Genomic DNA, 26788 nt, shown 5'->3' with positions numbered 1-26788 from the left:
AGTATTGGGCTTCACTCCTGACTTCCTGTTAATGCAGACCCTGGGAGGCCACCATAATGGTTCGTTGTGTTCCTGCCACCCATACCAGGGAACTGGGTTGAGTTCCCAGCTCTGAGTTTTGGCCTAGAGCAAGCCTCGGCCCCAGCCATTGTAGGCATTTGGGGAATGAAGGACATCATATCTCTCTCTCTCTCTCTCTCTCTCTCTCTCAACAATAACAACAACAAAAATTGGGTGGGCATTTTATGCAGTAGTTAAAATGCTGCTTGAGGTGCCTGCACCCCATATCCAGAACTTGGGTTCAATACCCACCTCTGCTTCTGACTGTAGCTTCCTGCCAGCATGCATGCTGGGAGGCAGCAGGTGATGGCCCAAGTACTTGGGTCCCTGCCACGCATGTGGGACACCTGGTTTGAGAGCTGAGTTCCTTCCTGGCTTCAGCCTGACCCAGCCCCAGCTCTTGTGGGCATTTGGGGAGTGAATGAGGCAATGGAAGTTCTGTCTGCCTGCCTTTTAAATAAAAAACAATTAATTTAAGACAAAGGATCTGTGAGGGAAAAAAATGACCTTAAGAGGAGGTGCTAAAAAAAAAATAAATAAAACAACATTTAGAAAAGGCTTAAAAGGGCTTCAAAACAGTAAAACACCTCCTTAGGGATTAAAATTTCTATTACAAAATTCTCCTCCCAAGTATTTAGCTTGTTTATTGTTGAAATATTAATATTATGCTTTCGTAGATTGTGATCAACTTTTAAATTTCAGGTGTTTTGATTTCGAGTTCAATTCACAGTTTATTGGAGTGTGGAAAGTGTTCATATAATTCTCTAATGCTCTAGCAACTCTGTTCCAAAGCTCTACAGCTCCCATGCTATGTGGGGCAATTAATTTTCAAATTTCATAATGCATGTCAGCACTATAGACAGTACTGAAACACCGATTCCCTTTCTGAGGATAAATCTGTATTGGACGTTGAACAAGCATTCATGGAAGGCACACTCGAGCTGGGAAGAGGGTGGAGAGAGTGGCAGAACCAGGATGGGAATGCACGTGGGAGAAGGAGAAATAAGGAAATTAACAAAACCCAGTTTAAAGCTCTGGCTTTGCAAAGGCATTTATAATCCCATGAGGGATGGGAGGGGGCATGACACTCGTAACTGCCAATGGAATAGGCAGCCTCCGGTGTTCCAACCACAGATTCACTTTTTTAGAAAGCCCAGAATCCAGGTTTCTGCTGCACAGACCCAACTCAGGAGCTGAGGTCAGTGCTAAGTTTTCTCCTAGGCTCTGCAATATTTCTGCTTCCCAATCAAAACATAGATAAACTGCAAGTATAAAAACAGGTTTCCGGGGCTGTGGCTCATACAGCTTGGAGAGCTCCAGAGTTCTCTGCATTTCTTCGGAAGCTTCATAACTTGAATGGCTGACAGTGTCTACAGCAAGGGGTCCTCACTCAGGAGGCTCTGAGTTCTGTTGGAGCTCCATCACCTAGAAACCGCAGAGCCTGGAGCACATCCCCCGCCCACCCCGAGTTTTGCTGGTGAAAATCTAAGAAAGCTGGGTGTGGATATGGGGGGTGGTGACTACTGCTCTCTTATGGGATGTCAAATCGGTTTATACGAAGATCGTTCACCAAAATCACACACTACACATCAGGGATAGGAAAATCCCCTGGGAGAAATCCAAAATTTACTCTCTAATTCCTCCACCCCCATTGAATAGAGCTCTGGCCCATAGGCTTCCTTTGTCCTGGGAGTAACTGCCCAGCTTCCCCGCCTGCCACGCCCCTCACAGCCAGCTACATCAGCTAACTGCTAAAACACTACCTGATATGCCAGCCTCCCTGAGCGTGCCAAGGTCCTCCTTCCATCTCCGTGCCTTCACGCTTGGCACTTCGCGTACCTCCCTCCAGTGACTCTTAGTTTATAGACTGCCCCTCAGAAAGCTGGGAGCTCCATGCAGAGAGAGAGGGGGATGCATTCATCTTGAGTCCCAGGTCAGAGGAACTTGGTAAGGAGGGACACGTTTTCCTGAATGAATGCATGGATGCCAGGAGGCAAACCAGTCTCTGTCTTGCAGCAATGTGTGTGTGTGTGTGTGTGTGCGCGTGGCTTTTCTAACAGAATTATTGAGATACAATTCACACACCATAAAGTCCACTCTGAGGAGCTACAATTCAGTGGGCCTTAGACTATTCTGTGGTGTGCAGCCATCACCACTAACAAGTTGCAGAACATTCTCACGGCCCTAAAAAAGAAAATCCTACCCATTAGCCAGCTCCTCTCCCATCCTCCCCAGGAACCACCCACCTACTTTCTGTCTCCATAGATTTCTAACTAGTTTCTTGCTTCGTAGGACACATGGCCTCACGTATTAGAATGCGATCTCTTCGCATGAGCAGAAATAAAATCTGAGAGCGCTCTGATTCAGCAGAGAAGTACGGAATCAATCTCCAATTAGCTTCCATGACCTTGGACAAGTTGTTCAACTGGATTTAGTTTCTTCATGAGATACAGAAGTTTCAAAGGTGTGCAAGGGCACCTTCAGGTTCAAAAACAAGCACAAACAAAACCCCCAAACACCATCACCGCCACCACCAAAACCCTTCTGGCTGTAACTCCCGCACCGCACCCTCAGTAGCCTGTCCCAAGCTTTCGTAATAACTGCCGATATATAAATAGGATTTCACACCGCAGCTGCTGCTTGCGGTGGCCACTTCCCTCCCCGGGAAGAGCCCTACACAACACGTTTGCTCTTCCTTTTCTCTTCGGTCGTCTATTTATTTCTGGGCTGGCAAAGACAGGGCAAACTGCAGCGCCCAGGAGCGCAGGCTCGGCGCGCCGGTGCCCGCAGGAAGCCGCGCCCAGCCCGGGACCCCGCCCTGCGCGGCGCCCCTGGAGAGGCCCGCCCGGGAGGGCCGCGCGCCGAGCGGGGGGCGTGGTCAGGGGCGCCCGCAGCCAATCCGGGCGGCGGCGCGTCCCGGGGGTCCGCGGCTCGCCGGGCGCGCAGGGGGCGGGGCTGCGCTTGACAGTGGCTGTCGCCGGGCAGCGGAGCCCGGGCGCAGCGATCCGAGCGCAGCGCGGGGAGCGCGGGCGGCCGCGGCGACACCGGGTCCCCACGGCTCGGGCTCTGGGCGCAGCCCAGGCACCTCCGGTGACGGCGGCGTCCGGACGATGCTGCGGGTCCCCTCCGGCGCCGGTGTCCTGGCTTCTTCCTAAGGTACCCAGCCTGGCTCGCCCCCTGGTCCCGGGGAATCGCCGCGCGGCGCGAACGGCTTTGTGAATGGCGGGGCTCCGCGGCCCCGGGGGTGTGGGCGGTGTGCGGTGGGTGGGGCGGCGCGGGGCTGCGCTGTCTGGGCTGCTTTCCCTGCTCGGAAGCGGGTGGGGGCGGAGGGCGGCGGGGGGCGGGGAGGGCAGTCTCTGGCAGCAGCTGACGGCATCCCCAGGCTGCATCCTCCTCCTGCCTCCATGTGGTTTGAAAGAGGTTTTGTTGCGGGAGAAAGTTTGGTGCCCTCGATAAGGGCACACGGGAACCCGTGCCACTTTCTGCCCTGAGCAGCACTGCTAACCTAGCAGCTTCCTTGGTGGGAACCCTTGTTGGGGAGGGGCTCCCTGGAGACAGCATGCAGAGCCCACACTTGCGGCTTTTGCTTGAAAACAGCGCAGCAGGCATGCAATGGCCATGATCTGTCCCGGTGGGAAGGACCCGACCAACTCAGTGCTCTAAGAGCTTCAACAATTGGAACCGACCTTTCCCTGTAATTAAAGAGCCCCAAACCCCAACGCGCCCAAGGCACCGGTGATTACTTCTGTCCATTCTTCCTGTTGTCTAATTGCCCCGGGCTTTCGGTCCACCTTCTCTGAGGACACACACCTGCACCTAAGTGTGTGGCAGTTGGGGGCCACCTGGAAGGGTGACGGGGCCTGGAACAGGGATGCCCAACACCACATGCACTTACTCGAAGTGGGATGAGCCAGATGGAAATTGCTTTCCAAAACTTCCACTAAGGCAGACGAAGAATGATTAGAGTTAGAACTGAGTTTTACACAAGACTGTGGGAGCAGGCTGTTATCATAAAGTAGCTCACGGTAGAGGCGGTAACCTGTATCATGGCTTTTGAATTAGCAGACCCGCGAGGACTGTGTGTTCAATTCTGTTTTTAAAATCTCCTGTTTCTGAAAGGCAGAATCGTAGAGAGATCTTGCTGCTGGTTCACTCCCCAAATGCCCACAGCAGCCAGGGGCCAGAAAGGCCAAAGCCTCCCATGTGCGTGGGAGGGACCCAAGTAATTGAGCTATCACCTGCTGCCTCCTAGGGTGCATCTTAGCAGGAAGCTGGAATCTAAAATGGAGCCAGAGCTTGAACTCAGGCACTCTTTAATGGGATGTGGGCAACTCTAGTAGTGTCTTAACCACGGTGCTGAACACCCACTCCTGAGGTCTATTAAATTCTAATATATTGGTACTTTTCTGATCACAGATGTGAATTTTCAGATTTTATTTTTCCTTGTGAGAACATATTCTTGCCTCAAGACAACTTCATAAAACCTTCCAGACCCCCCCGCCCTTGGCCAAAGGCATCATGTTCTGAGCCCATATGACTTACCCTCACAGCTGGCCACATTAGCAAGTGTCTTACATATACTGTTACTTTAATTCTCACAGTCACTCTAATTTCTGCTCCAATTTTAGAATTGAAAGAGTAAGTGATAGAGCTGGGGTTTGAATCTGCACCTGTTTGCCTGTCTGTGCTCTTGTCCTTGCTCTATGCTATCTTGTAGCCCTACTTGAGAGAGAGAGGCCTTTTGACTATACACTGGGAAATCCATATACTGTCTCTCCACCTTGTGTATCAGACTCTTTTATAGAGTGTCTTCTCCCTCTGGGAACCTGCACTGTGTGCATATGCACCTGAGAGGCCAGACAGGGCCTCCGCAGCCTCCTGACACCTGGTTTCAAGCATAGAAATCAGATGGAACTCTCCACACAGGCCAGTTGCCCTCACTCCTTCAGCTAAGCTCATGCTGGAAGATAGGTAAGTAGCATTTAAGGAGCAATCTGCCCTCTCGGCCATCCAAGTCTATTTCGGCTCTGCGCATGGAAGTGCACCCTGCGGGCTGGCAGCAGCACAACCCAGCAGTGTTCACACTGGCACTTGCATGCTCCTGTACCAACTGTCAGAGGATTCCTGACATGAGCTGGCCTACTTAAAAGCAGAGACTGAAAGGAAGTCACTGATATTAGTTCAGGGAATTCCTGAATTCACTCCTGCTCACCAGAAAGGAAATTCACCTAGGGCCCTGGGAACAGGCACCAGGTCTTCAGAGTAGGAAATGCCACATACGTGATGCTGTCTGTTGTCAAGACTATTGAAATATGTGTTCGTCATGTAGAAAGCCCCTACCTATTCCTGACTACATTGTTCGCTTTTATACCAAGGCAGCTGTCACTTGACTAAATACTGTGGAACACTGATGTCACAGATATGACACACTAAGTGTTGTAGCTGTGCTTAAAAAATGTCTAATCTGCAGCCATTGTTTATCATTTCTCTTTCCTGGGGTGTGTGTGTGTGTGTTCTCTTTGTTAGTATAGCTTTCAAGTCTCTCTGGTTCCAAATGATTTGCTTAGCATTATGCTTAAAAAGAAATCAATGCATTTTTTGAGCTGTGACCAAATGCTGCCTAGAAACGTATCCTTACAGTTGGTGTTTTATTCATGTTACTGTGGTGCTAAGAATCTTAAAGTCCTGTATGCATGCTTTGGGATCTCAAATGGACCTTCTGCTCCATCCTGTTTAGCAGTCTTCACTTGAGCTTAGCCCACAGCCCCAGAAACTACCCCCTATTTTCTCTGAACTGTTAAAATCTGGAGCAGCACCAATTAAAGTTGAGAAAGTGGAACATGAGGTTTGCTCATTGTCACGCTGTTTCTCCAGAATGGAACATATGCCAAAAATGTGCTTTTGAAATAGGAGGAAATAGAATATGTTAAATGATGAGTGATCTGCAAAACTATATCATATTATTGAATTGGGACATTTTGCCTGAAGTTGTGCATGTACAAATACTTCAGTAACTAGAAACTGTCTAGAACCAACAAACTTCCACTCTGCGTTTTTCAAACTTCTGATTGACTAGCAATCCATCTTGTTTTTCATACATCATCAAATCTGAAATGCTATCAGTTGTAATATGCAGCATTATTTGTATGCTGCAGGAGAAAGGAGAAATAGTGCCAGCTTTTTCATGACATATCTCTTTAACCCTGGTCTTCCATGACACAGCATGAACAGGTCACACTGCCATCCTTGCTTCCATCAATGTTGGTAGGTTTTTGGGTGTTTTGTTTTGTTTTGTTTGCAGGTTGTTTTAGTAGCACTGCTTGGGATGTGATGAGCAATCTATTTACATGAGTCTCAGTAACAAACTACCACACAGCTTCATCAATTTGTGTCTTTCTTCAGTCTGGTAAAGCTTTTGAATCTTGCTTTGCAAGATATAATGGAAATGTAAAACAAAGATAATACTTATGCCCCAGTGCTCAGCTTGGTACCTTTATGCATGCATAGCAACGTCTCCTTACAGTGCCAAGTCATAGTGTAATCTTTTTGAAAACCATTTAAATGGCGATTAAGCAGAACATTTGCAGTGCCAACAGTGCTCATAACTCAGTAGAAATGAAAACAAAATGAGTAGCTGTGACCAAGTTTATGCACAAGCAAGGACATGGCAACTGTGTCTTGACTGCTACCAAGTGGTCAACAGTTTTCTGTTCAGGTGGAGTATCACTTTTCCAGAACACCTTGGGCCAGCAGGTCTCAGATCTGGGAGCTTTTTGGGTTTTGGAATATTTGATAGACTCTATCAAGTGAGCATCCACAGTCTGAAAAGCTGAAATCTGAAATGCTCTAGATTCTGAAACATTTCAGCGCTCAAGGAGTTTTTGGATCTGGTAACCTGTCAGGGTTTGGATTTTCAGATTAGGGATGATGAAATTTTTCTGTTTATATTATGACACATCCTGAGTTCAGGGATGTTAAAATTTGTGTGTGTCGGGGGCACCTTTACCAATGCAGTATGCTGACCTGTGCCCACTGAGTATCACAGTCCTGACCTGCCCACCTTTGTGCATGTGTTCATCCATCTGTCCGTGCAAACTGCCATTCCTGTGCTGGACGCCACTCTCAAGGAGGGAAGGACTTTTCTTGTCTTGTTTTTTATGCAAACACTCAGGGCAATGTGTGACATGGTAAATCTGCTCAGCAAGTTTCTATAGAAGGAGTAAATGAGTATCCTTCCATGGAAGGCATGGGACACCTTGTGGAGCTTACCACCTCTGGCTGGTTAGGCGTATGATTCTCAAATCATGACATTGACAAGGATGCTAAACAATCAACAATGTTAACTCCTTGATTTATAGAACTATTCAAAATCTGTGGTGCTGTTACAAAACTAGTTTGGAGTGAAAGAAATTCCATGGTAGCTTTTTTTGATCTTTGATCTCCAAAGGAATTTATGTTGACTTGTGTCTTAATTCTTCTGTATGATCCTAAAGCATTAGTTGCTTGGACTCTCTGCTTAATCCAGTTTCTTGAACTTGTCCTATTGTACACCTAATTCATGGCAGCATCAATGGGAAACACCTTTTCCTTCAGAAGAGCATCCTAAACAGAAACTGAGAGCTTGTGATCTTGGCTGGATAGGAAAACACCCCAAAGGCAGGATGGCACTTTAAAAAAAATGCATATGGTGGAAAAATTCAGAGTCAGGGATTTCAGAGTCAACATCTTTTAATTCCATTTTCCACAAATGTTTTTGAGGTATCCTCATGTCTACTTAAGGACTTTGCTTTATAGTCCAGTATTTTTTTAAAATTTATTTATTTTAAAGTCTAGAGTGGGAGGGAGGTGGGAGGGAGGGAGGGAGGGAGGGAAGGATGGAAGGAAGGAAGGAAGGAAGGAAAGAGGGAAGGAAGGAAGGAGAGAGAGAGAGAGAGAGAGAGAGATCTTCCATCCACTGATTCACTCCCCAGATTGCAGCAAAGGCCAGTGCTGGGCCAGGTCAAAGCCAAGGACTTCAACCAGGTCTCCCATGTGGATGGCAGGGACCCAAACACTTGGACTATCTTCTGCTGCTTTCCCAGGCCATTAACAGAAAGCTGAATCAGAAGTGGAGCAGCCCGGCACATGAACCAGTCCCATATGGAGTGTAAAGACCATCTTTATATTTTGACCTTGAGTAGCCCACTACATATGGTTAGGACATATACTGTTGAAATTGGGACAGTGACAGGAATGCTAAATGTTACAGAGAAAAAGACAAGAAAGAAACCTTGCTGGGTATGACAGCTTCCATCTATCAGTGCCTCTGCTTCCCAGCTGCTGCCTGGCCAGGCAGAATGTACCTCTCCAGCAAGGACAGGAAGCTAGATGCAGATGCCAGCTAAAGGCATAGCAGGGAGACCAGGTTTACAGCCAGCTCCGAAGCAGTCCCAAGGATCAGAAATGAACTAGCACTGCCCAGATAGCCCCGTAGTCTCTGAGTGCAACAGAGACACACCTGGCTTCCAGTCTAGTGCAGCATGGGACTTCTGAGTACATAGCTGACATATCGAGGTCACTTGTGGGCTTCTGAGGTGCATCCCGTCCACTCAGGGGAGGATAAATGATGCGGGCAGAGGGCCCTTACTGCCCATCTACAAGTGCCGGTGAAGTAATGCGTGCCAGGAGTCATGAAGAGACATGGTGAATAGGCCAGAGCTGGCTGGCTGCTGCAGTAGAAATAATTACTCATTAAATCTTTTCAGTTATATGTTGCAGGAACTCACATGAGCCAGACAAGATGATATGAATGACAACACCACAAATTTTAAAAACTTGTTTACTGAATACAGAGAGTGGTATGAAAGAACCAAAATAATCTTACCTGCTAATTCTGTAATTAGGTTAGGACGTTTTAGTGCTACTCAGGACTTGTTTTAACCAGGTGTGGTAAGAAATACAGACACAGAAATGACTGTCATGAAATAAGTTTATTATACTCAATAGTGTGCCAGTTGCAAGAGGCATGGTACACCACGCAGAGGGGACACAGAGCAGCAGCAAGGTCATTCGGAGGCAAAGGGGGTGAGGGTGATGTGGGCAAGAGCCTTGATTGTGCTTTCTGCAGAGGGGGAACAGGTGAAGCAGGTTTCGGATTGGCTACTTGGTATAACTTCAGCAGACAGAGAATACAGGGCGGGCCCCCATTGTCTGTTACCTGGCCCTGGGTATGGAAGGGGAGCACTGTGCCCAGAGCCTGATCCAGGAGGTGGTGAGTGTGTACTGCCAATGGTTCAGTTTGCATGAGGGTGAACTTCTCAGGTGAGTCCTTCACCATCTCCAGGCATTGGCTAATCCTGGGGGAATCGGTCTTTCCAAGAGCAGCGATGCCTCAAGCTATCAAAACATCAGAATACAGAAAATAAAACTCATGGTTAATACAAAGGGATTGGAAAAAAATGGTTGGTTAATGAATTAAGCCGTGTACACATTGAGTATTTAGCCAAAAGTGCACAAACGCCTGGCTGAGGGTCTGACACATGGTACTTATTCAGTAAACATTAATTAAGTCTGAGTCATGCTGCCAGATGGTCTGACCGTGCTAACACAGTCCTTGATGGGTACCATAGTCAGGTGTGCAGTGTTTATTTTGAGAAAAAGAGAAAAGGAGAAACAGTACTATACACAAAAGATCCCCCAGACGCAGGGTGAACCACCCAGGATGAAAAGGAGAAAGAAACACTCATATCTTTTAACATATTAGTGAGCCTTAAGCAAATCATACTTAACTGGGAGATCTTGAAATCTGTAAGATAATTATATACTCAAGATAGTTCCTTATTCACTGTGGATTTAGGATATCAGTAAAAATCAGGCAGCATGAAAGTCACATGTAACTTTTTTTTTTTTTTGAAGATTTATTTTATTTATTTGAAAGAGTTACAGAGAGAGGTAGAGAAAGAGAGGTCTTCTATCTGCTGGTTCACTCCCCAAATGGCTGCAGTGGCCGCAGCTGAGCTGATGCAGAGCCAGGAGCTTCTTCCATGTCTCCCATGTGGGTGCAGGGATCCAAGGCCTTGGACCATCCTTAGCTGCTTTCCCAGATGCATTAGCAAGGAACTAGATCAGAAGCGCAGCAGCTGGGACTTGAACCACTATCCACATGGAATGTTGGTGCCTCAGGCCTGTGCCACAGCATTGGTCCCACATGGAACTTTTAAAAGGGTTATGTCTCAGGGTCACATTCGAGTAGCAGGGTGAATTGTGTTACAATTTTTGTGTTTTGGAGGAGGGTTCTAAGTGTGGAGTTATTCAAGAGAGTGTGAGACATTCTTTTCTCCTCAAGACATATCTGTGTTAATCAGATGATGTAAACCAATGGTACTGGGAAGGGTTACATGAAGGCATTGAACAGCAACCATGGGGATGACAAGCCTAGCACCGAATGTTTAATATGCCCCTGCGTTAACACTAATGGAGGGTGGCAGTGAATGGGAAGGACATGGGGTTAGATTGAGGCCATTACTTACAGTGATAAATGGCAGAAGTGCATGAAGGTGGGAGTGTTAGAGCTCAGAGCTAAGTGAATTAAATGCCTTGATGCTTTGGTCAGCCTCATTCTTGTTTGGTTAATGATTATAGCACCTTTAAAGTCCTGTGGCATTTCCTTAGCATCTTAACCTTGCATGTTAAGAAATAATAAAGAACACACACGCAGGAGGTCAGTCTGATGATCTAAGACAGGTAATTCCTTGACCGTGAAAGTGCTGAGATGGCCCTCTGCCTAGGTGCTTCCACCGCGTGACAGTGCACACGGTCTCCTTTGCCTTAGCTGTGTTGGTGGAAATTGTTCTTCCCAGGAGCACAGCTGCTCCCCCATCGTGCTTCCATCCTGACATCATCACTCATTCACTGAAGTGGCAGTGTCAGCCTGCACTGGCCAGTGCAAGCAAGCACAGCTGGACAGTGCTCAGGTTGATCCGCCCTGGTGATGTGTAGCTTTTAACCTAATATGTGGTTTTCACCCTCGGCTTCTGTGGCCTTGGAACTTCTGATGCTATACATAATTAGGACTATTCAAAGGTGACAGTACACAAAAGTGACGCCTAAGTCTTTTGCTTCCTAGAGTCTTCTTTATGTTTGGCGTTTAAAGTGAGGCCTCGTAATGGAGGCGGCAGGTAGAGTGGGGACAGGTTTGCTGGAGCTGTTCTTTTTGTTGTCATTGAAGATTTATTTATTTGAAAGGTAGAATTGTAGAGAGAGGGGAAGAGAGAGAGATCTTCTGTCTGCTGATTAACTTCTCAAATGGCTGCAATGGTTAAGGCTAGGACAGTCCAAAGTCAGAAGCCAGGAACACAGGAACTCTATTCAGGTCTGCCCTGTGGGGAGCAGGGGACCAGGTACTTGGGCCGTCTTCAGCTGCTTTCCAGGTGCATTAGCAGGGAGCTGGTTTGGAAGTGGAGCAGCTGGAGCTCAAACTAGTGCTCCGTTATGGAATGCTGGCTTCACAAGCAGTGGCTTAACCCCCAGTGCCACAGAGCTGGCACCTACTGATCTTTTCATTGATTGTACTAGTAAATGAAAATAACGGTAACTATCCTTCAGCCACTACTAAAGAAGATAAATTGTAGGGTGTTTATGCAGAAACCACTTGAGGCATAATTACGTAGACTGGTGGTGTGTCACATCAGAGTAAGCTACTGCCTGTGAAGTTCACAGATCATATGAGTGCAGGTTTGAATCCTGACTGCTCCACTTTCAATCAAGCTCCCTACTAATGTGCCTGGAGAGGCAGTAGAGGATGGCCTGAATGCTTGGGCCCCTGCCATCCATGTGGGAGACCTGGGTGGAGTTCCTGGCTCCTGGTTTCAGGCTGGCCCAGTCTGGCTGTTGTGACCATTTGAAGAGTGAACTAATGGATAAAAGATCTCTTTCTGTGTCTCTTCCTCTCTCCCTGTAACTCTACCTTTCAAATAAATAAGTAAATATTTTTAAAAAAATTTAAAACCGTAGTTACATATCAGAATTTTATTCTCTTTGACATCTTTCAAAATAGTAGAAACAAATTCAAACTAAGATTTCTGTTTGGACAATCACTGACACTGTAGTATATTGGACAGTGTTTCTGCCCTGGTTATATCTCTTTTAAATATCGTTTTCTAGGCTGGCGCCGCGGCTCAATAGGCTAATCCTCCACCTGCAGCACCAGCACCCCAGTTCAAGTCCCGGTCAGGGTGCCGGATTCTGTCCCGGTTGCCCCTCTTCCAGGCCAGCTCTCTGCTGTGGCCCGGGAGTGCAGTGGAGTATGGCCCAAGTGCTTGGGCCCCTGCACCCCATGGGAGACCAGGAGAAGCACCTGGCTCCTGGCTTTGGATCAGCGCGGTGTGCCAGCCGTGGCAGCCATTGGAGGGTGAACCAACGGCAAAAGGAAGACCTTTCTCTCTGTCTCTCTCTCTCTCTCACTGTCCACTCCGCCTGTCAAAAAAATATATATATAGTTTTCTAAAACAATATGAAAGGTACTGAATTTTCTTTCCAATCCCCAAGAAATGTTCACTTCAGCCTTGTTTTTTCTTCTGTGGGAGCTGGAAAGAGAAAGAATCTCTGTGAGTATGGCCTAGAAATGGAGAACAACTTTCCTGATCATCAGAATGATCGGAACACAGGCTGGGAGGTGTCTGGAACCAGGACGATGCTTATATGTTTGGCTCTTTATATCTCCATGTTTCATGCTCACAGATTCAACCAAGCTTATTTATGAAATATTTGGGAAAAAACTTTCTGTAGAAAACATGTGTAGAGTTTTTCCTTGTTGTTATTCCCCCATCAATGCAGTAGCACCCATTTATATCACATTTACATTGTGTTAGGTATCCAAGAAATCTAGAAATGATTTAGTGTATACAGGAAGACGGCATGGTTTACATGCAGATACTGTGTCATTCATAGAAGAGACCTGTGCATCCCTGATGTTGGCATCCTCGGGGTATTCTGGATCAGTCTCACAGGGATGCTGAGGAGTGGCTGTACCGAGCATGTGTTTGGAATGGAAAGATCTTTGACTCACTGGCCTGGAGTTGCTGTCTCCTCAACCACAGAAAAGAAGGGCATCTTTGAAGGCTGAATGGTTGACTTCACACCAAGGCCTTTACAATTCTCCCTTTACATCCTCTAATCCTAACAACGGCCTTCCTGGCAGATCCCATTAGTGTCTCTATTTTATGGATTAGAACATTGAAGAACAAAGAGGTTAAGTCTTTTTCCCAAAGTCACCTGTTTGCCAGTGCAGAGTCTGGGAGAGGAACCCAGATGCATTCATGGAAGCCCTGCATCCTGCTCCCGTGGTGTGTGCTCACATGTCTCCACCTGAGGGTCCATCATATCCACTGGGCAGGTTTGTCCAGTTTGTGAAATGATCTGTACCAAGTAGCCCACTGCTGGTGCAGCTTTGATGGCTGCTTTTGGAAATGGCTGTAATGTTGGGCCGGCGCCGTGGCTCAATAGGCTAATCCTCCACCTTGCGGCGCCGGCACACCGGGTTCTAGTCCCGGTCGGGGCGCCGGATTCTGTCCCGGTTGCCCCTCTTCCAGGCCAGCTCTCTGCTATGGCCAGGGAGTGCAGTGGAGGATGGCCCAGGTGCTTGGGCCCTGCACCCCATGGGAGACCAGGAAAAGCACCTGGATCCTGGCTCCTGCCATCGGATCAGCGCGGTGCGCCGGCTGCAGCGGCGGCCATTGGAGGGTGAACCAACGGCAAAGGAAGACCTTTCTCTCTCTGTCTCTCTCTCTCACTGTCCACTCTGCCTGTCAAAAATAAAGAAAAAAAAAAAGGAAATGGCTGTAATGTAAAGGTCTAGTGAAAATCACAGGAATTTTTCTCTCTTCCATGGCTATGGCAGTCACCCTTCCCGACCTGTTCACCATCACACACTGCAGAGCTTCCTTACTGGCCTCCAGAAGTCCCGCGTAGACAAGGACCGAGCCTCTCTCCTTGGCAGGGGTGACTGGATGGGTGGAAAGCAAAGATGACAAAGGGAGGACATTGAAAGGGAGGGCGTTAAACAGCTTTATTCTCTGCAGGAGGGCACACCCACTCAGCAGAACAGTGGAATCAAAGCTAGCAAAAGTAGAACCCAAGAGAAGTTTCCACTCAACATGCTGGTGCCAAAATTGGAAAAATTGTCATCTTTGTTTACTATCCTGTGAGCCTTGGGTAGCTGTATCTTTTCAAGTGAGAAGAAATCATACACAGCCTCTGGTTTACTATTGAAGCAGTGATTAAATAGAAAGGTTCCAAGATCTTAAGTAATTAAGTAGATCTTGAACATTCTTGCAAAGATACTGTAGCCAATGAAGCCTACATTGTATCTCCTTGTTCTTTCCTTAAAAAGATCCTGGGGGCAGCCACTTGGGAGTTTTTAGAAATGGATTGTCAGAATGCTCTTTTAGTCTCAGAGAGTATGTGACACCTGATTGACACATTTTAAAATGCATTTTAATGTACATCAAATACATTTTAATAAAAATACATTTTAAAATATATTTTTATCCCACCTCCTAAAAATAATCACTACTTCATTTAAAAATATTCCTAGATGTCTTTTTTTATAGGACCATCACATACTATACACAAGACTTTTCACAGAACATGGAATCATTTCCTACACTTCTGTAGGCTGTGTGTCTATTTCACACCTTTCCATGACAGGAAATCCTCACGTAGGCTGTCAGGCACTCGAGTCCTCAGACCTTGGTTCCTGTGTTGCAGGCACTAGGAAAGCTCAGGGCCAGGGACTTTATCCCTCTCTACATAAGACATCCTCCCTGCCTCATGGCATTTCCAAGGATCCCCAACTTGGTTTCACTTGCTAAGGGAGAGCTGTACATCAGGACTGCTGCCTCTGCCCAGTATCCCTTTTCCCATGGTTTCATGCTCAACGCAGGTCCTAGGAGCTTCCCTCGTGGCTCTTGTATAGAAGTACTGCCTTGTATCTCAAATAGATGAATGTCAGGAGACACGCAACCCTTCCAAGTAGCCTCTTAAAACCAAGCCCATCTGGGCTGGTGCCACGGCTCAATAGGCTAATCCTCTTCCTTGCGGCGCCAGCACACCGGGTTCTAGTCCCGGTCGGGGCGCCAATTCTGTCCGTTGCCCCTCTTCCAGTCCAGCTCTCTGCTGTGGCCCGGGAAAGCAGTGGAGGATGGCCCAAGTGCTTGGGCCCTGCACCCCATGGGAGACCAGGAGAAGCACCTGGCTCCTGGCTTCAGATCAGCGCAGTGCGCCAGCTACAGCACCTCGGCTGCGGCAGCCATTGGAGGGTGAACCAACGGCAAAGGAAGATCTTTCTCTCTGTCTCTCTCTCTCACTGTCCACTCTGCCTGTTAAAAAAAAAAAAAAAAAAAAAAAAAAGCCCATCTGTCAAAGAAACCTGCCATTCAGAATGCTCATGCCTTCTCCATCTCATAATGTCTACAGCTGGCTCCCAAAGATAATTGGAGCTACAGGAACTAACCAAATTTCATGCTAGTGTAAGTCCCCCCCCACCCCGGTTTTTATATTGGAGTTGCTCACAAATGGGCTGATTAGAGCTTCTCTTATTTTCAAAACCTAATGAGCAACGAGGTGGCCGAAATGTGGTTGCCAGAGACACAAGCAGAACCAGCTTGCCGTGAGTCCCTCAGGCTCCAAAACCTCCAGTGAGTGCCGTGTGTGTGGAAAGTACTAAGCAAGATGGGATTTCTTCTTTTTGCTTTTTAAAAACTTTTAGTATTTTAACTGACATAAAAATTATGCAAATTTATGAAGTATGGTATTATATATAAATATATTCAGACACTGTTCCTTGATTCTTTATTTTATTTTTTATTTTTTTGACAGGCAGAGTTAGAGAGAGAGAAAGGTCTTCCTTTTTCCGTTGGTTCAATCCCCAAGTGGCTGCACTGCGTCAAGCCGAAACCAGGAGCCAGGTGCTTCCTCCTGGTCTCCCATGCGGGTGCAGGGCCCAAGGACCTGAGCCATCCTCCACTGCACTCCCGGGCCACAGCAGAGAGCTGGCCTGGAAGAGGAGCAACAGGGACAGAACCAGCGCCCCAAGTGAACTAGAACCCGGTGTGCCATCGCCACAGGCGGAGGATTAGCCTAGTGAGCCGTGGCACCAGCACTTCTTGATTCTTTATCCAAATATTTCACCTGTGAACACTTCTATGGTTTGAATATGGTTTGGGGTGCCCCCAAAAGCTCATGCATTAAAGACCTGTCCCCAGAGTCTTGTTAATGGTTAATGATTACAGGTGGAAACTTCATCCAATTATGATGTCTGAAGGTGGGGCATTTGGAGAGTGATTGGATTGGCTGAGGTTGTTCACATGGGGCTCCTGTGATGGAATTGGCAGCTTTATAAGGAGAGACCACAGAGACAGAGGTGTTAATGAGGGCTGTGCTGCCCGTGTCTCTGCTTCCTGGCCTGACCTGTGAGCCTTGCTCTGCATGCAGGCTCTTCCATTGTCATCCTCTGGCCTCACCAGACCTGGGACTGCGAGCCTTTACACCCCTGAGCCAAAATCAAATTCCTTCCTTCCTAAGTGGCTTCTCTCAGGCATTTGGTAGAGTAATGAAAAACTAATACAAATACATACTGTATATTGATTTTTGCTACCTAGGTTCTCCAAGAGCTCATCAAAAGCTCTTCAAAAATGTTCCAACTAATTGATGTTAACAAGAAAAAGACATGTCAAAGGAAATAGCATTTATTTGGGAAACAAAGAATTGCTTGTAGTTCAGATAATCTGAATCAAGGCAGCTCTGAATAGTGGCCAGTACAGCAAACAGAGGAGAGATTTTATATACATATACATACACATATAGTATATATGTGTATATAGTATGTATATGTATATGGGAGACTTCTACAGTAGTTTTTGCAGCAGTTCGTTGGCTTTGCAGAAATCCTAAATTGCTAGCCTGTTCTGACTGGTTAGTTAATTTAAGTAATCTCAGCTGAGAGAAGGCTAGTGGATACTGACTTCAATTGTTTATCTGAGTCTGTTGGAACAGTCTGTGGTTTAACCTCTAGCAGGTGCAAGTGCAATCCTCACCATCTCCTGATTCCACTTTCGAAAGTCTTATTGTTCATTATGTCACTCTCTTTTGCAGTCTTTTTGTTCTTACACTACCTTGACCTTTTATTTCTTTCATCTGCCTCCATTATACCTCCAACATCCTGCAAAAAAATCTATATACACGCACGAGCATAAGGTGTCTATTATAAATACACACACATACTTGGTTTTAAGTGAATCAGAGTCACTGTTCTCTAGCCACAATATTGTTACTCTCAGACCTTCCCCAATGTGGCACTGAGCCTTGAATTTAGTGGCCACCAAGTGTGCCTGAGGCCGCTGACCTCCTTTCCTCTGAGCAGCAAAGGGCAGCCGCCCCGTTTCTACCCATCCTTCCCTCTCCACATTGCAAGTCTGGGAGGCCAGAATTTTTATTTTTTTTACATTTCCATTTCTCTTCTTCCCTGCCCTTTTTCCTTCTGTACTCTGCCTTCTCCTGTCCATCCAGTGAGGACATAGAAGTATCTCAAAGAACAGCCTTTAAGACGATAGCGTTTTCTGAAACCATCACAGCTGTTAACATTTCCTGAAACAGCACTGCCGCTTTAAAGGACTTTTTTTTTTTTTTCTCAACAGGAGTTGCTAGTGCTTTGGCTTTCAGGGGACCCTTGTAGATAATTTGACCTCGGGTTACGTCATCGATGCTAAAGAGGGCCATTCTGGTTAGTTACTGTAGAGCACTTACTTCTGTGGACACTCTCCCCGTCTTTGCCGGGTAAGTGGCTGAGTCCTCCACAGCAGTGGTGATTCAGGCCCGTGGGGCCGCTCCAGCCCATTTGAATAAGCTATCAATAACATTAAAAGCCTTCCCAGACGCAAATGTTTGCCAGCACTTACAGGCTAGCGCAAATTGGATGAATGCCCTTTTGCTGTTTTCAGATTTTCCTCAGTGTTTGTTAAACAGTCCGGGTATTTATGAAAAATGTCAGTTGGACACAAACACATTATCACTATGCACTTCTAATTGTAGAACTTGGTTTCACGTTGGATTGTGTCCCTTGCACCAGAAAGGAATACGAGAAGCATTGTAAGAAATTATATGTGAATTACCTCTAGTCAGTAGAAAACAGTTGGAGCTGGCTCAGCCTCCTAAGCTTCCAGCCAGGGCCAAGTGCAGGCAATTGGTGATTGGCAGGCAGAGGGGGCAAGAGCCTGGGTCTCTGCTCTTCTCTCATCCACCACCCAGCAGACCACCTCAGGAGCACTGACCCAGCAAGGGGCTGCTGCCAGCTGGACCCTAGACTCGAAAACAAGAAAGGAAAGCTAGCAAGGGACTGGGGATAAATGACCACAGCGCTGTGGACTTCCTCTGGATCCTAGTTGAGATTCAGGACAGCAGAGATTTTTCCCTTGAAATCTACATGAAACACAAGCAAAAATGTACGGCCCTTTTCTTTTCTTTCTTCTTTTTTTTTTCTTTCTCCTTGTTTCTCTCTGTCTCAAAGTCTGCAGTCTTGATCAGGGAGCCAAACAAAGGAACCCACTCCAGAAAGGTGCTGAAGAACCACAGTTTTAGTGTTCTCCTTTTTTTTTTACAGGCAGAGTTAGAGAGAGACAGAGAGAAAGGTCTTCCTTCCGATGGTTCACTCCCCTAATGGCTGCAACTGCTGGAGCTGCGCCGATCCAAAGCCAGGAGCCAGGTGCTTCTCCTGGTCTCCCATGCGGGTGCAGGGCCCAAGTACTTGGGCCATCCTCCACTGCCTTCCCGAGCCACAGCAGAGAGCTGGACTGGAAGAGGAGCAACCGGGACTAGAACCCTAGGTGCCGGCGCCGCAGGCAGAGGAGTAGCCTATTGAGCCGCGACGCCAGCCTAATTTTCTCCTCCTTAAGACATCCTCTTTGTTGACTGTGAGCAGCAAGTTGCTGCTGGAAGGGAAGAAGTTGGAACCGGCCTCCCAAGCTCCCAAGTTCAGATATGAGGCAGGGGGAGATTCTAGGGAACTTATTTTGCTTTATCTGCTCAGCTAAATTCTCTTCTGCCAGCCTTCTGAACGGTCCAGTCCAATCTGCTCATGGGTCTTATCTGTGAGCTTGGGTAGAGTTTCAGGATTTCCTGACTGGAGAAACCTTGCAAAGCAGCCTCCATCTTCCAACACATGTTAGGTAAGAGGATGTGTGTTACTGGAAGGAAGAAAATATCTGAGGATTAACCAAGGAAAGCAGAAGAAAGTGATGAATGGCTTGTTAATCTCATTACTATGTTAATCTGATTGTCTTATAGTTAATCCTAAACTTTTAAGGCGTAAGTGCCAAATAAATCCCTCTGTTTGCAAACCGAGGGCTTTCTTTGGGATCAGCAGCAGCTTAGAGTGCTGCTTGAAGGGCTTATCCTCCCCTTAATTTTTTCTGAGAGATGTACCACTTTTCTTATTTTTGGTGTATAACAAATGACTTCACAAGTACAATAAAGCCTCATTTATTCACCATCATAGGGGAACATGTTCTAAATATGTTAATTTTTCAGATGGCCTAAGCAAGCACTTTCTGGAATGAAGACAGCGCTGAAGTAGCCTCCCTTCTGTGGAGGGCTCGGGCCATCTGGTAAACGCGGAGATGTGCCTTCTGGGCCGCCTGCTTCCGTGTGTAGAGCACAAGCTCAGTTGCCCCAGATGTGTGGGCTTTATTCTAATTTTAGTAGACTTCTTAACTCCACAGATTGTCATGGTTACTTTTCATACCTGCCACAGTATTCCCTAACACACAGCTGTTGCTGACAATTTCCTCCTTCAACTCCTCTCTTGTGCTCTAAGGAATGCTTTTAAAAATGTCTACAGTTTTTAAAATAATAAGAGAATGAAGACTGACATTTGATCCAGACAGGGTTGGTTGTTGGTTTTAAATTTTCAAAATGAGGTTAAGTCAAAGAAAAGCTTGTAGTTCATCATAAGGAAATTGGCTCATTCCATTATCCATTTAGAACTTTGAATCCCTTAGAAATGATAATACAAAGTCATCGAGGTCAGTCTACAAAGTGTACCTTGTCCAAAACTCTTGGCTTCACCTATTTTGTGTATTATACATTAGAAATAACACAAGTAACAACTGACTGTGCTATTAATAAGAGCTTAAAAAGATGTAACTGGGAGTTTTGAGGAGCTCATATCACTATGCATGAAAATGCAACTTTTCCTAACCAGAGAGATATTTACTTCTATTTAGAGTTACCTCTCCTAGATACTGGAATTGGCCATGAACTACGTGACTTGAGGACTGTGTGTGTGTCTGTTGGTGTGAATCCCAACAGAAATTGTCTTTCCCGGTACATGCTTCACAATCTAAAACCATAAATTTTATTTATTTTCAATGAGTTAACTTTTTCATAGAATGGTGACAATGCCTCTATTTTATTATAGTCCTTAAAATAATGATTTTATGCTCTTTTTAGCATTTTAATTAGGCATGTTTTAGCTTGTGAAATAGTAGATGACTACCATTTTTTTCCCCAAGATTGATTTATTTATTTGAAAGGCAGAGTAACAGAGAGGCAGAGACAGAGAGAGAAGTCTTCTATCCACTGGTTCACTCCCCAAATGGCTGCACCAGCCAGAGCTGGGCTGATCCAAAGCCAGGAACCAGGAGCCAGGAGCTTCTTCTGGGTCTCTCACAAGAGTGCAGGGGCCCAAGGACTTGGGCCATCTTCTACTGTTTCCCAGGCCACAGCAGAGAGCTGGATCAGAAGTGGAGCAGCTGGGACTCGAACCAGTGCCCATATGGGATGCTGGTGCTTCAGGGAGCAGCTTTGCCTGCTATATCACAACGCCAGCCCCAGTGACTGCCATTTGCTTGCTTAAAACTACTATACAATTTTGGTAGCAGTGGCTACAAATTGGGTAACTAGATGTTCTTCAGTTAGAGGAAAACATGTTCTAAAAAACATTTTCTATATCAAAGTCTGGTTACTGCCGCTACTTCCACTCTTCTTGTACTTTTCTCCTTTTCAGATTAGAGTTCCTCATAGATTTTTAAGTCTTTTTTTTTTTTTTATCTTTATGAACACCAGTCAACTGGAAATAAGATAGTTGTTCCACAACACTGATTACTCTGAAGGTTTAAACCAGATAGTTCAAGTCCCCAAACTATTTGGGACCGGAAATACTTAGTTTGCCTTTTCTACTAATAAAATTCACAGGATAATTATAGATCATTCCTTTCCCGTTTTAGGTTTGTTTATAAAATAATTTGTTTTGTTTTCCTATGCAGTGCTCAGTCCATTTGATTGTGCCATGAGAATGTGTAATCATCCAGTAGCTTGTAACTTTACTTTCCCTGGAGTTTGCCTAAATAATACTTCTCCTTGCCTCCTTGACCCTGCAATGAACATGCTATGGGGCTTGTTGGACCCAGCTGGACCCAGGGTGGTGGGTAAGGAGAGGCAGATCTTCCAGCACGAGCATTTGCTATGAAGGCTGACTTTGAAGACAGTTGAGCAGCGTGGGTGTCACGCACTGGAGATAAACCTAGATTTCTTCCTGACTTCCCACCTTCTCTAGAGTCTGATGTTGGCATTGGTGAGGTCAAGTGAACAGCAGTGAAGAGGGAGGAGAGCACACTGCTAAGCAGTGGAACCAGAGCAAAAAGTCTCCTGACCTTTGCTCTTGAGCTTGATAACTGATCTCATCCCCAGCACCTTGAATAGGACCTGGCACATAGTGGGTGCTGTGTTTTCTCATGCTTAGAATGGAGATGGTTGAAAGGTTAAAAGAATCTAAACAGCACATAGTAGGATCTTGTTTTTAAAATAAGCTCAGAAGCTCATAGCTAGTTCAGCTCTCTCTCATCTGAGACCGTTTTGTCTCAGCCTGGAATGGTGATGGAAGGGAGTGGAGGTCCCAGCTTTGGTATTTTAAAGTCATCTCTAAACTCCCATGAATACTTTCAAGCATCTTGGATCTGAGTGTTTTTATTCAGAAAAATGTTGAAAGCAACAGTATAGATTCCAATGATAGAGTTGGATCATGTTGCGTGTTCCCTGGGGGCTGGGAAGGGAGGGGGGTTCCTCCTTGTCTATCCTACTCTCCTAAGGCAGGAAAGCCCACTTACACATCTGGGTGAAAAATCTCTCTAGCACTTGAGAGCAGCTGACTGACGTGTGGACGCATTGCCGGGCACAGCTTCCCCTGGGCAGGCAAGCCTGTTTTCCCTTGAGGCACTGAATGGAAAACCATGAGGCTCTGGTTGTCACAATGCCACTTAGCTGGTGGGGGGGCCATCTAGGCAAGCCATTAGATGAAGTAGAAAATCAATAGGTTAGCTTAGCCACAACAGGGCCAGAGTTCTGTGAAGGCTCAGTGCCATTGTCATTAGGAAGTAGCACTTAGAGGATGCCCGTTCTCTGTGGCACTCATGGAGGGGGTGATCATTTCATCATCAAATGTGACTTTTGGTGATAAATCTTAATGAGATCTGAGTGAACAAGAAATGAACTTCAAAGGGATGATTTTGGATGTGTGTGTGTGTGCCTAAGTGGCATCCGAATGATTCTGAAAATTACCCAAGATGCTGTAATCAGTTGCCCAATGCTGGCTTATCAATACTGGGCTGTGTATCGTGTTTCTGCATTTCTGATTTGATTACTTGGAAACTTGAATTGTTAAACTGAAAGACATCGCATTTTATGTCTTAATAGGGGAAAAAAGGAGAGATTAATGATACATCACTTTAGGAAATGGTCTGACTTGACTTAACCCAGGAAATGATCTCTTCTCACTGACTTTTGCATTCCAAGACCCATACAGCCCTGCCTGGGAGACTCTATAATTAGAAATAAAATATTTAAATCTGGGACTAGGAAAAAATGTCAGACTCATTTTCCTCACTCCCACACGTGCTAGATTTGTTTGCTTTATTGTCTTCTTGTTCAGTGAAACAAATTTATTTAAGTATGAGCAAAGGAAAACCAAGTGATTCACAGAATTTCCCATTTGGGATGTATTCTACTTTTATGTCAGTTCTTCTTGCCTGGGGACATAAGCACAGGAATGGTTCTCTTGTGTTGTTTACATAGTAGTTTTTTAGCCCACAGAAGTGAGTTATATTTTGAACCCATATGACACATAAATGCTTCTGCCCAGAATGTCTGGAAGGAAGATACTCAGTGTGATTTCCTGTGCATAAAAATGTGTCTTCCAACACTCAAAACATATGGAGTGCAAGGCCTCAGTAGTGCTGTGAAATTGTTTTTGTGTTTAGATCACCCTTCCGTCCTAAAGTATTTAGGAATTAACTGCTGCAAAATAGCATACTGATTACTAAAAGTAATTTTAAAAGCCCATAGCCTCATAATCTCATCCATATCATTGTTGTAAGACACTTCCCCTAAGCAGACTGTGGCCTGCTGCTTGGACTTGATAGTACAGTTTTTTTTTTTTTGACAGGCAGAGCAGACAGTGAAAAAGAGAGACAGAGAGAAAGGTCTTCCTTTTCCGTTGGTTCACCCTCCAATGGCCACTGCAGTGGCTGGCACATCGCACTGATCCGAAGCCAGGAGCCAGGTGCTTCTCCTGGTCTCCCATGCGGGTACAGGGCCCAAGCACCTGGGCCATCCTCCACTGCACTCCCTGGCCACAGCAGAAAGCTGGCCTGGAAGAGGGGCAACCGGGACAGAATCTGGCGCCCTGACCGGGACTAGAACCCGGTGTGCCGGCGCCGCAGGCGGAGGATTAGCCTATTGAGCCTGGCGCCGCCCGATAGTACAGTATTGTACACAGCTCCTTTCTAAGACTTTGCAATGGATTAAAGACAATTTCTGTGCTGATTTGTAATTGTAGAAGAGTCTCTTTGGACCTCAAAGTGCCATTCAGAACATGCACCCACTCTAAAGTCCTCTCACTTCTCTAGTGCTCACACCAAGTAGGCCCAGAATCCACCGGGGACTAGGAGACAGGTGTATGCTATTCCCTAAGGGAGGCAGGAGATGATTCTAGAAAAGTAAAAGCAAAATTCCAGCCACTGAATAGCTCAAAGCCACTGAAAAGAAGGTGAGCATGTGAGAATCATGAAAAAACGCGATAGAAAATTACCCAATTGTGTGTGGTTTAAAGTTGTTCTTAGGAATGGATTTAAGTGGGGCTGATTTTGCTAGACATGAAGAAAACAAAGCCCTATAGCTCTCTGGGGTGGTACAGATCCCTGGTGAGCTAGAGAGAGGTTGCCCTGATGGCAGGACAAGAGACTGACACCTTTTAGTGCTGAGTCGTGGTTTTAGGAGCTACAGTACATGACCCCAAGGTCTTCCTGAACCATCTGAATTGTGAGCTTCACCCTGTGTGGTTTACAAGAGGCCACTGGGCTTCAGGCCATGAAGCTGCACTTCAACTTGGGTGAAGCCAACAACCTGGCTGAAAATGGGCAACCTCTTCACAACAATCTACATGATTGTTAAATCAACAGCAGGAGTCACTGTGCACTTACTCCCCATGTAGGATCTCTGTCCTTAATGTGTTGTACTATGTGAATTAATGGCATAACTAGTACTCAAACAGCACTTTATACTTTGTGTTTCTGTGTGGGTGCAAACTGTTGAAATCTTTACATAGTATATACTAAATTGATCTTTTGTATATAGAGATAAGTGAAAATGAATCTTGATGTGAATGGGATGGGAGAGGGAGTGGGAGATGGGATGGTTGCGGGTGGGAGGGAGGTTATGGGGGGGAAAAGCTGCTATAATCCAAAAGTTGTACTTTGGAAATTTATATTTACTAAATAAGGTTTAAAAAAATCTACATGATTAGCAAAAAGGTTGGTCCGAGTGGTGTGGGGAGGGCCAAGACAGAGAGACTAACTTATTTGCGTTTCATTCTTCCAAGAAAAATGTCTTGCTAATTGCATCTTTTCTTAATGCTCAGCGGACTCATAGAATGGCAGATGTCCTGAATAGCACTCTGGCCTCAGAATCAGCCCTAAAGGCATTCGGAGCTGGCTGAAAAGCTCATGGGAGTATTTCAGGCATGGAAAGCCAAGACACTCTGGCAAAAGATCTCTGCGAGTGAGATCCCAGTGGAAAGAACAGGTCATCAAAGAAGGAGGTACCTTTCTCTGAAGGGAGGAGAGAGCCTCCACTTTGACTATGACCTTGTCTAAACAAGATAAGAGTCGGAGAACTCAGAGGGCTTCCATAGCCTTGGAAACTCATGACTGGAGCATAGGGAGATTGCTGATGCCATAGACAGGAGTGTCAATTGGTGAGGTCAACAACAGGAGTCACTGTGCACTTACTCCTCATGTAGGATCTCTGTCCTTAATGTGCTGTACATTGGGATTTCATGCTATAACGAGTACTCAAACAATATATTTCACTTTGTGTTTCTATGGGGGTGCAAACTGTTGAAATCCTTACTTAATGCATACTAAACTGATCCTCTGTAAAAAAAAAAAAAAAAGAAATTATCAATTCCCAACTTGACTCTCACTGGGATTAAACATGACAATAGGTCTGCTCTGATTTCATCATCATTTAAAAAAAATCATCTATTATTTTTCACTTTATGTTTCTGTGTGGGAGCAAACTGTTGAAATCCATACTTGATGTATGCTAAGCTGATCTTCTGTATATTAAGATAGTCAAAAATGAATCTTGATGTGAATGGAGGGGGAGAGGGAGTGGGAAAGGGGAGGGTTGTGGGTGGGAGGGACAGTATGGGGGGGGAAGCCATTGTAATCCATGGGTCGTACTTTGGAAATTTATATGCATTAAATAAAAGTTTAAAAAAAAATCAAAAGAAAAAAAAATAAATAAAAAAATCTACATGATTAGCAAAAAGGTTGGTCCGAGTGGTGTGGGGAGGGCCAAGACAGAGAGACTAACTTATTTGCGTTTCATTCTTCCAAGAAAAATGTCTTGCTAATTGCATCTTTTCTTAACTCTCAAACTAAAACCATTGCTCTTGTGATAGCCAGTTTCATTGAAGCCAGTATTCAAATACACATGATTTGGGGTAAAAATATGATTATGCAAGTAAATATGTATGTGCGTGCACTCTCAAGAATGCTAGCCCAAGCCCCTTGGTTGGGGAGGAGAGAAGGTGTTGATTCTGACATGCCTCTGGCTGGCAAGTATTCTAGGAACCCATGGGCTACACCGCTCCAAACACCAGGAAAGTGGTGTAAACTAATTGTGCTGTTTGGAACCTCTGGAATCAAGATGATTTACGCCATCATAGTGTCTGCAGCTGACTCTGAGACCTCACCTGCAGCCACTTCCTGTTCGTGGAATCTTTGTTGGAGTGCGCAATGAAATGATGTCAGGAATCTGGCTTCTAGCATGGATTCACCTTTTTTCCTCTCCTAAAGTGCTGTTTGGTGGGGACAATAATCTAACAGCTGAGCTCAGTGTAAACAGGAAATCTGGCAGCAATAACTGGATCAAGGACTAACTTTGCAAAGCCAAGTTTTCAATTAATGGGTAATTTGCAAGGCAATTAATCAGGAGGCTGTTATCCCTAGAAAATGGGCTAAGTGTACCCCACTCAGACTGGGTGCTTCCCTTGGCGGCCTGAGGCCACAGTGTATTATGGGCTGGTCCTCATGACCAGTAAGCTTCTCTGAGTAACTCTTTGTTTTCAGAATCAAAGGGAAAGAGTTGTGAACTTCAGAATCCAATTCTTCCCTTTCAAAAGACTGGAGATTATAAG

General features: G+C 45.7%; 1 protein-coding gene across 2 annotated transcripts in view; it reads left to right on the top strand.

The window, feature by feature from the left end:
• The first annotated feature begins 3000 nt into the window (after positions 1-3000).
• FRY (FRY microtubule binding protein) overlaps positions 3001-26788 on the top strand; it is a 499640-nt gene continuing 475852 nt past the window's right edge. The window contains exon 1 of one of the 2 annotated variants that reach the window (XM_008273531.5): positions 3001-3216. The gene's annotated coding sequence lies outside the window, so the exon portion shown is untranslated. The remainder of the gene's footprint in view (positions 3217-26788) is intronic. The other variant, XM_089304252.1, reaches the window with a different exon arrangement.

The sequence above is a fragment of the Oryctolagus cuniculus genome, chromosome 9 (genome assembly GCF_051225735.1).
Source record: "Oryctolagus cuniculus isolate XC-2025 breed Fujian yellow rabbit chromosome 9, ASM5122573v1, whole genome shotgun sequence".
In the NCBI taxonomy this organism is placed as follows: domain Eukaryota; kingdom Metazoa; phylum Chordata; class Mammalia; order Lagomorpha; family Leporidae; genus Oryctolagus; species Oryctolagus cuniculus.
This window is presented reverse-complemented; position numbering and strand designations above follow the sequence as displayed.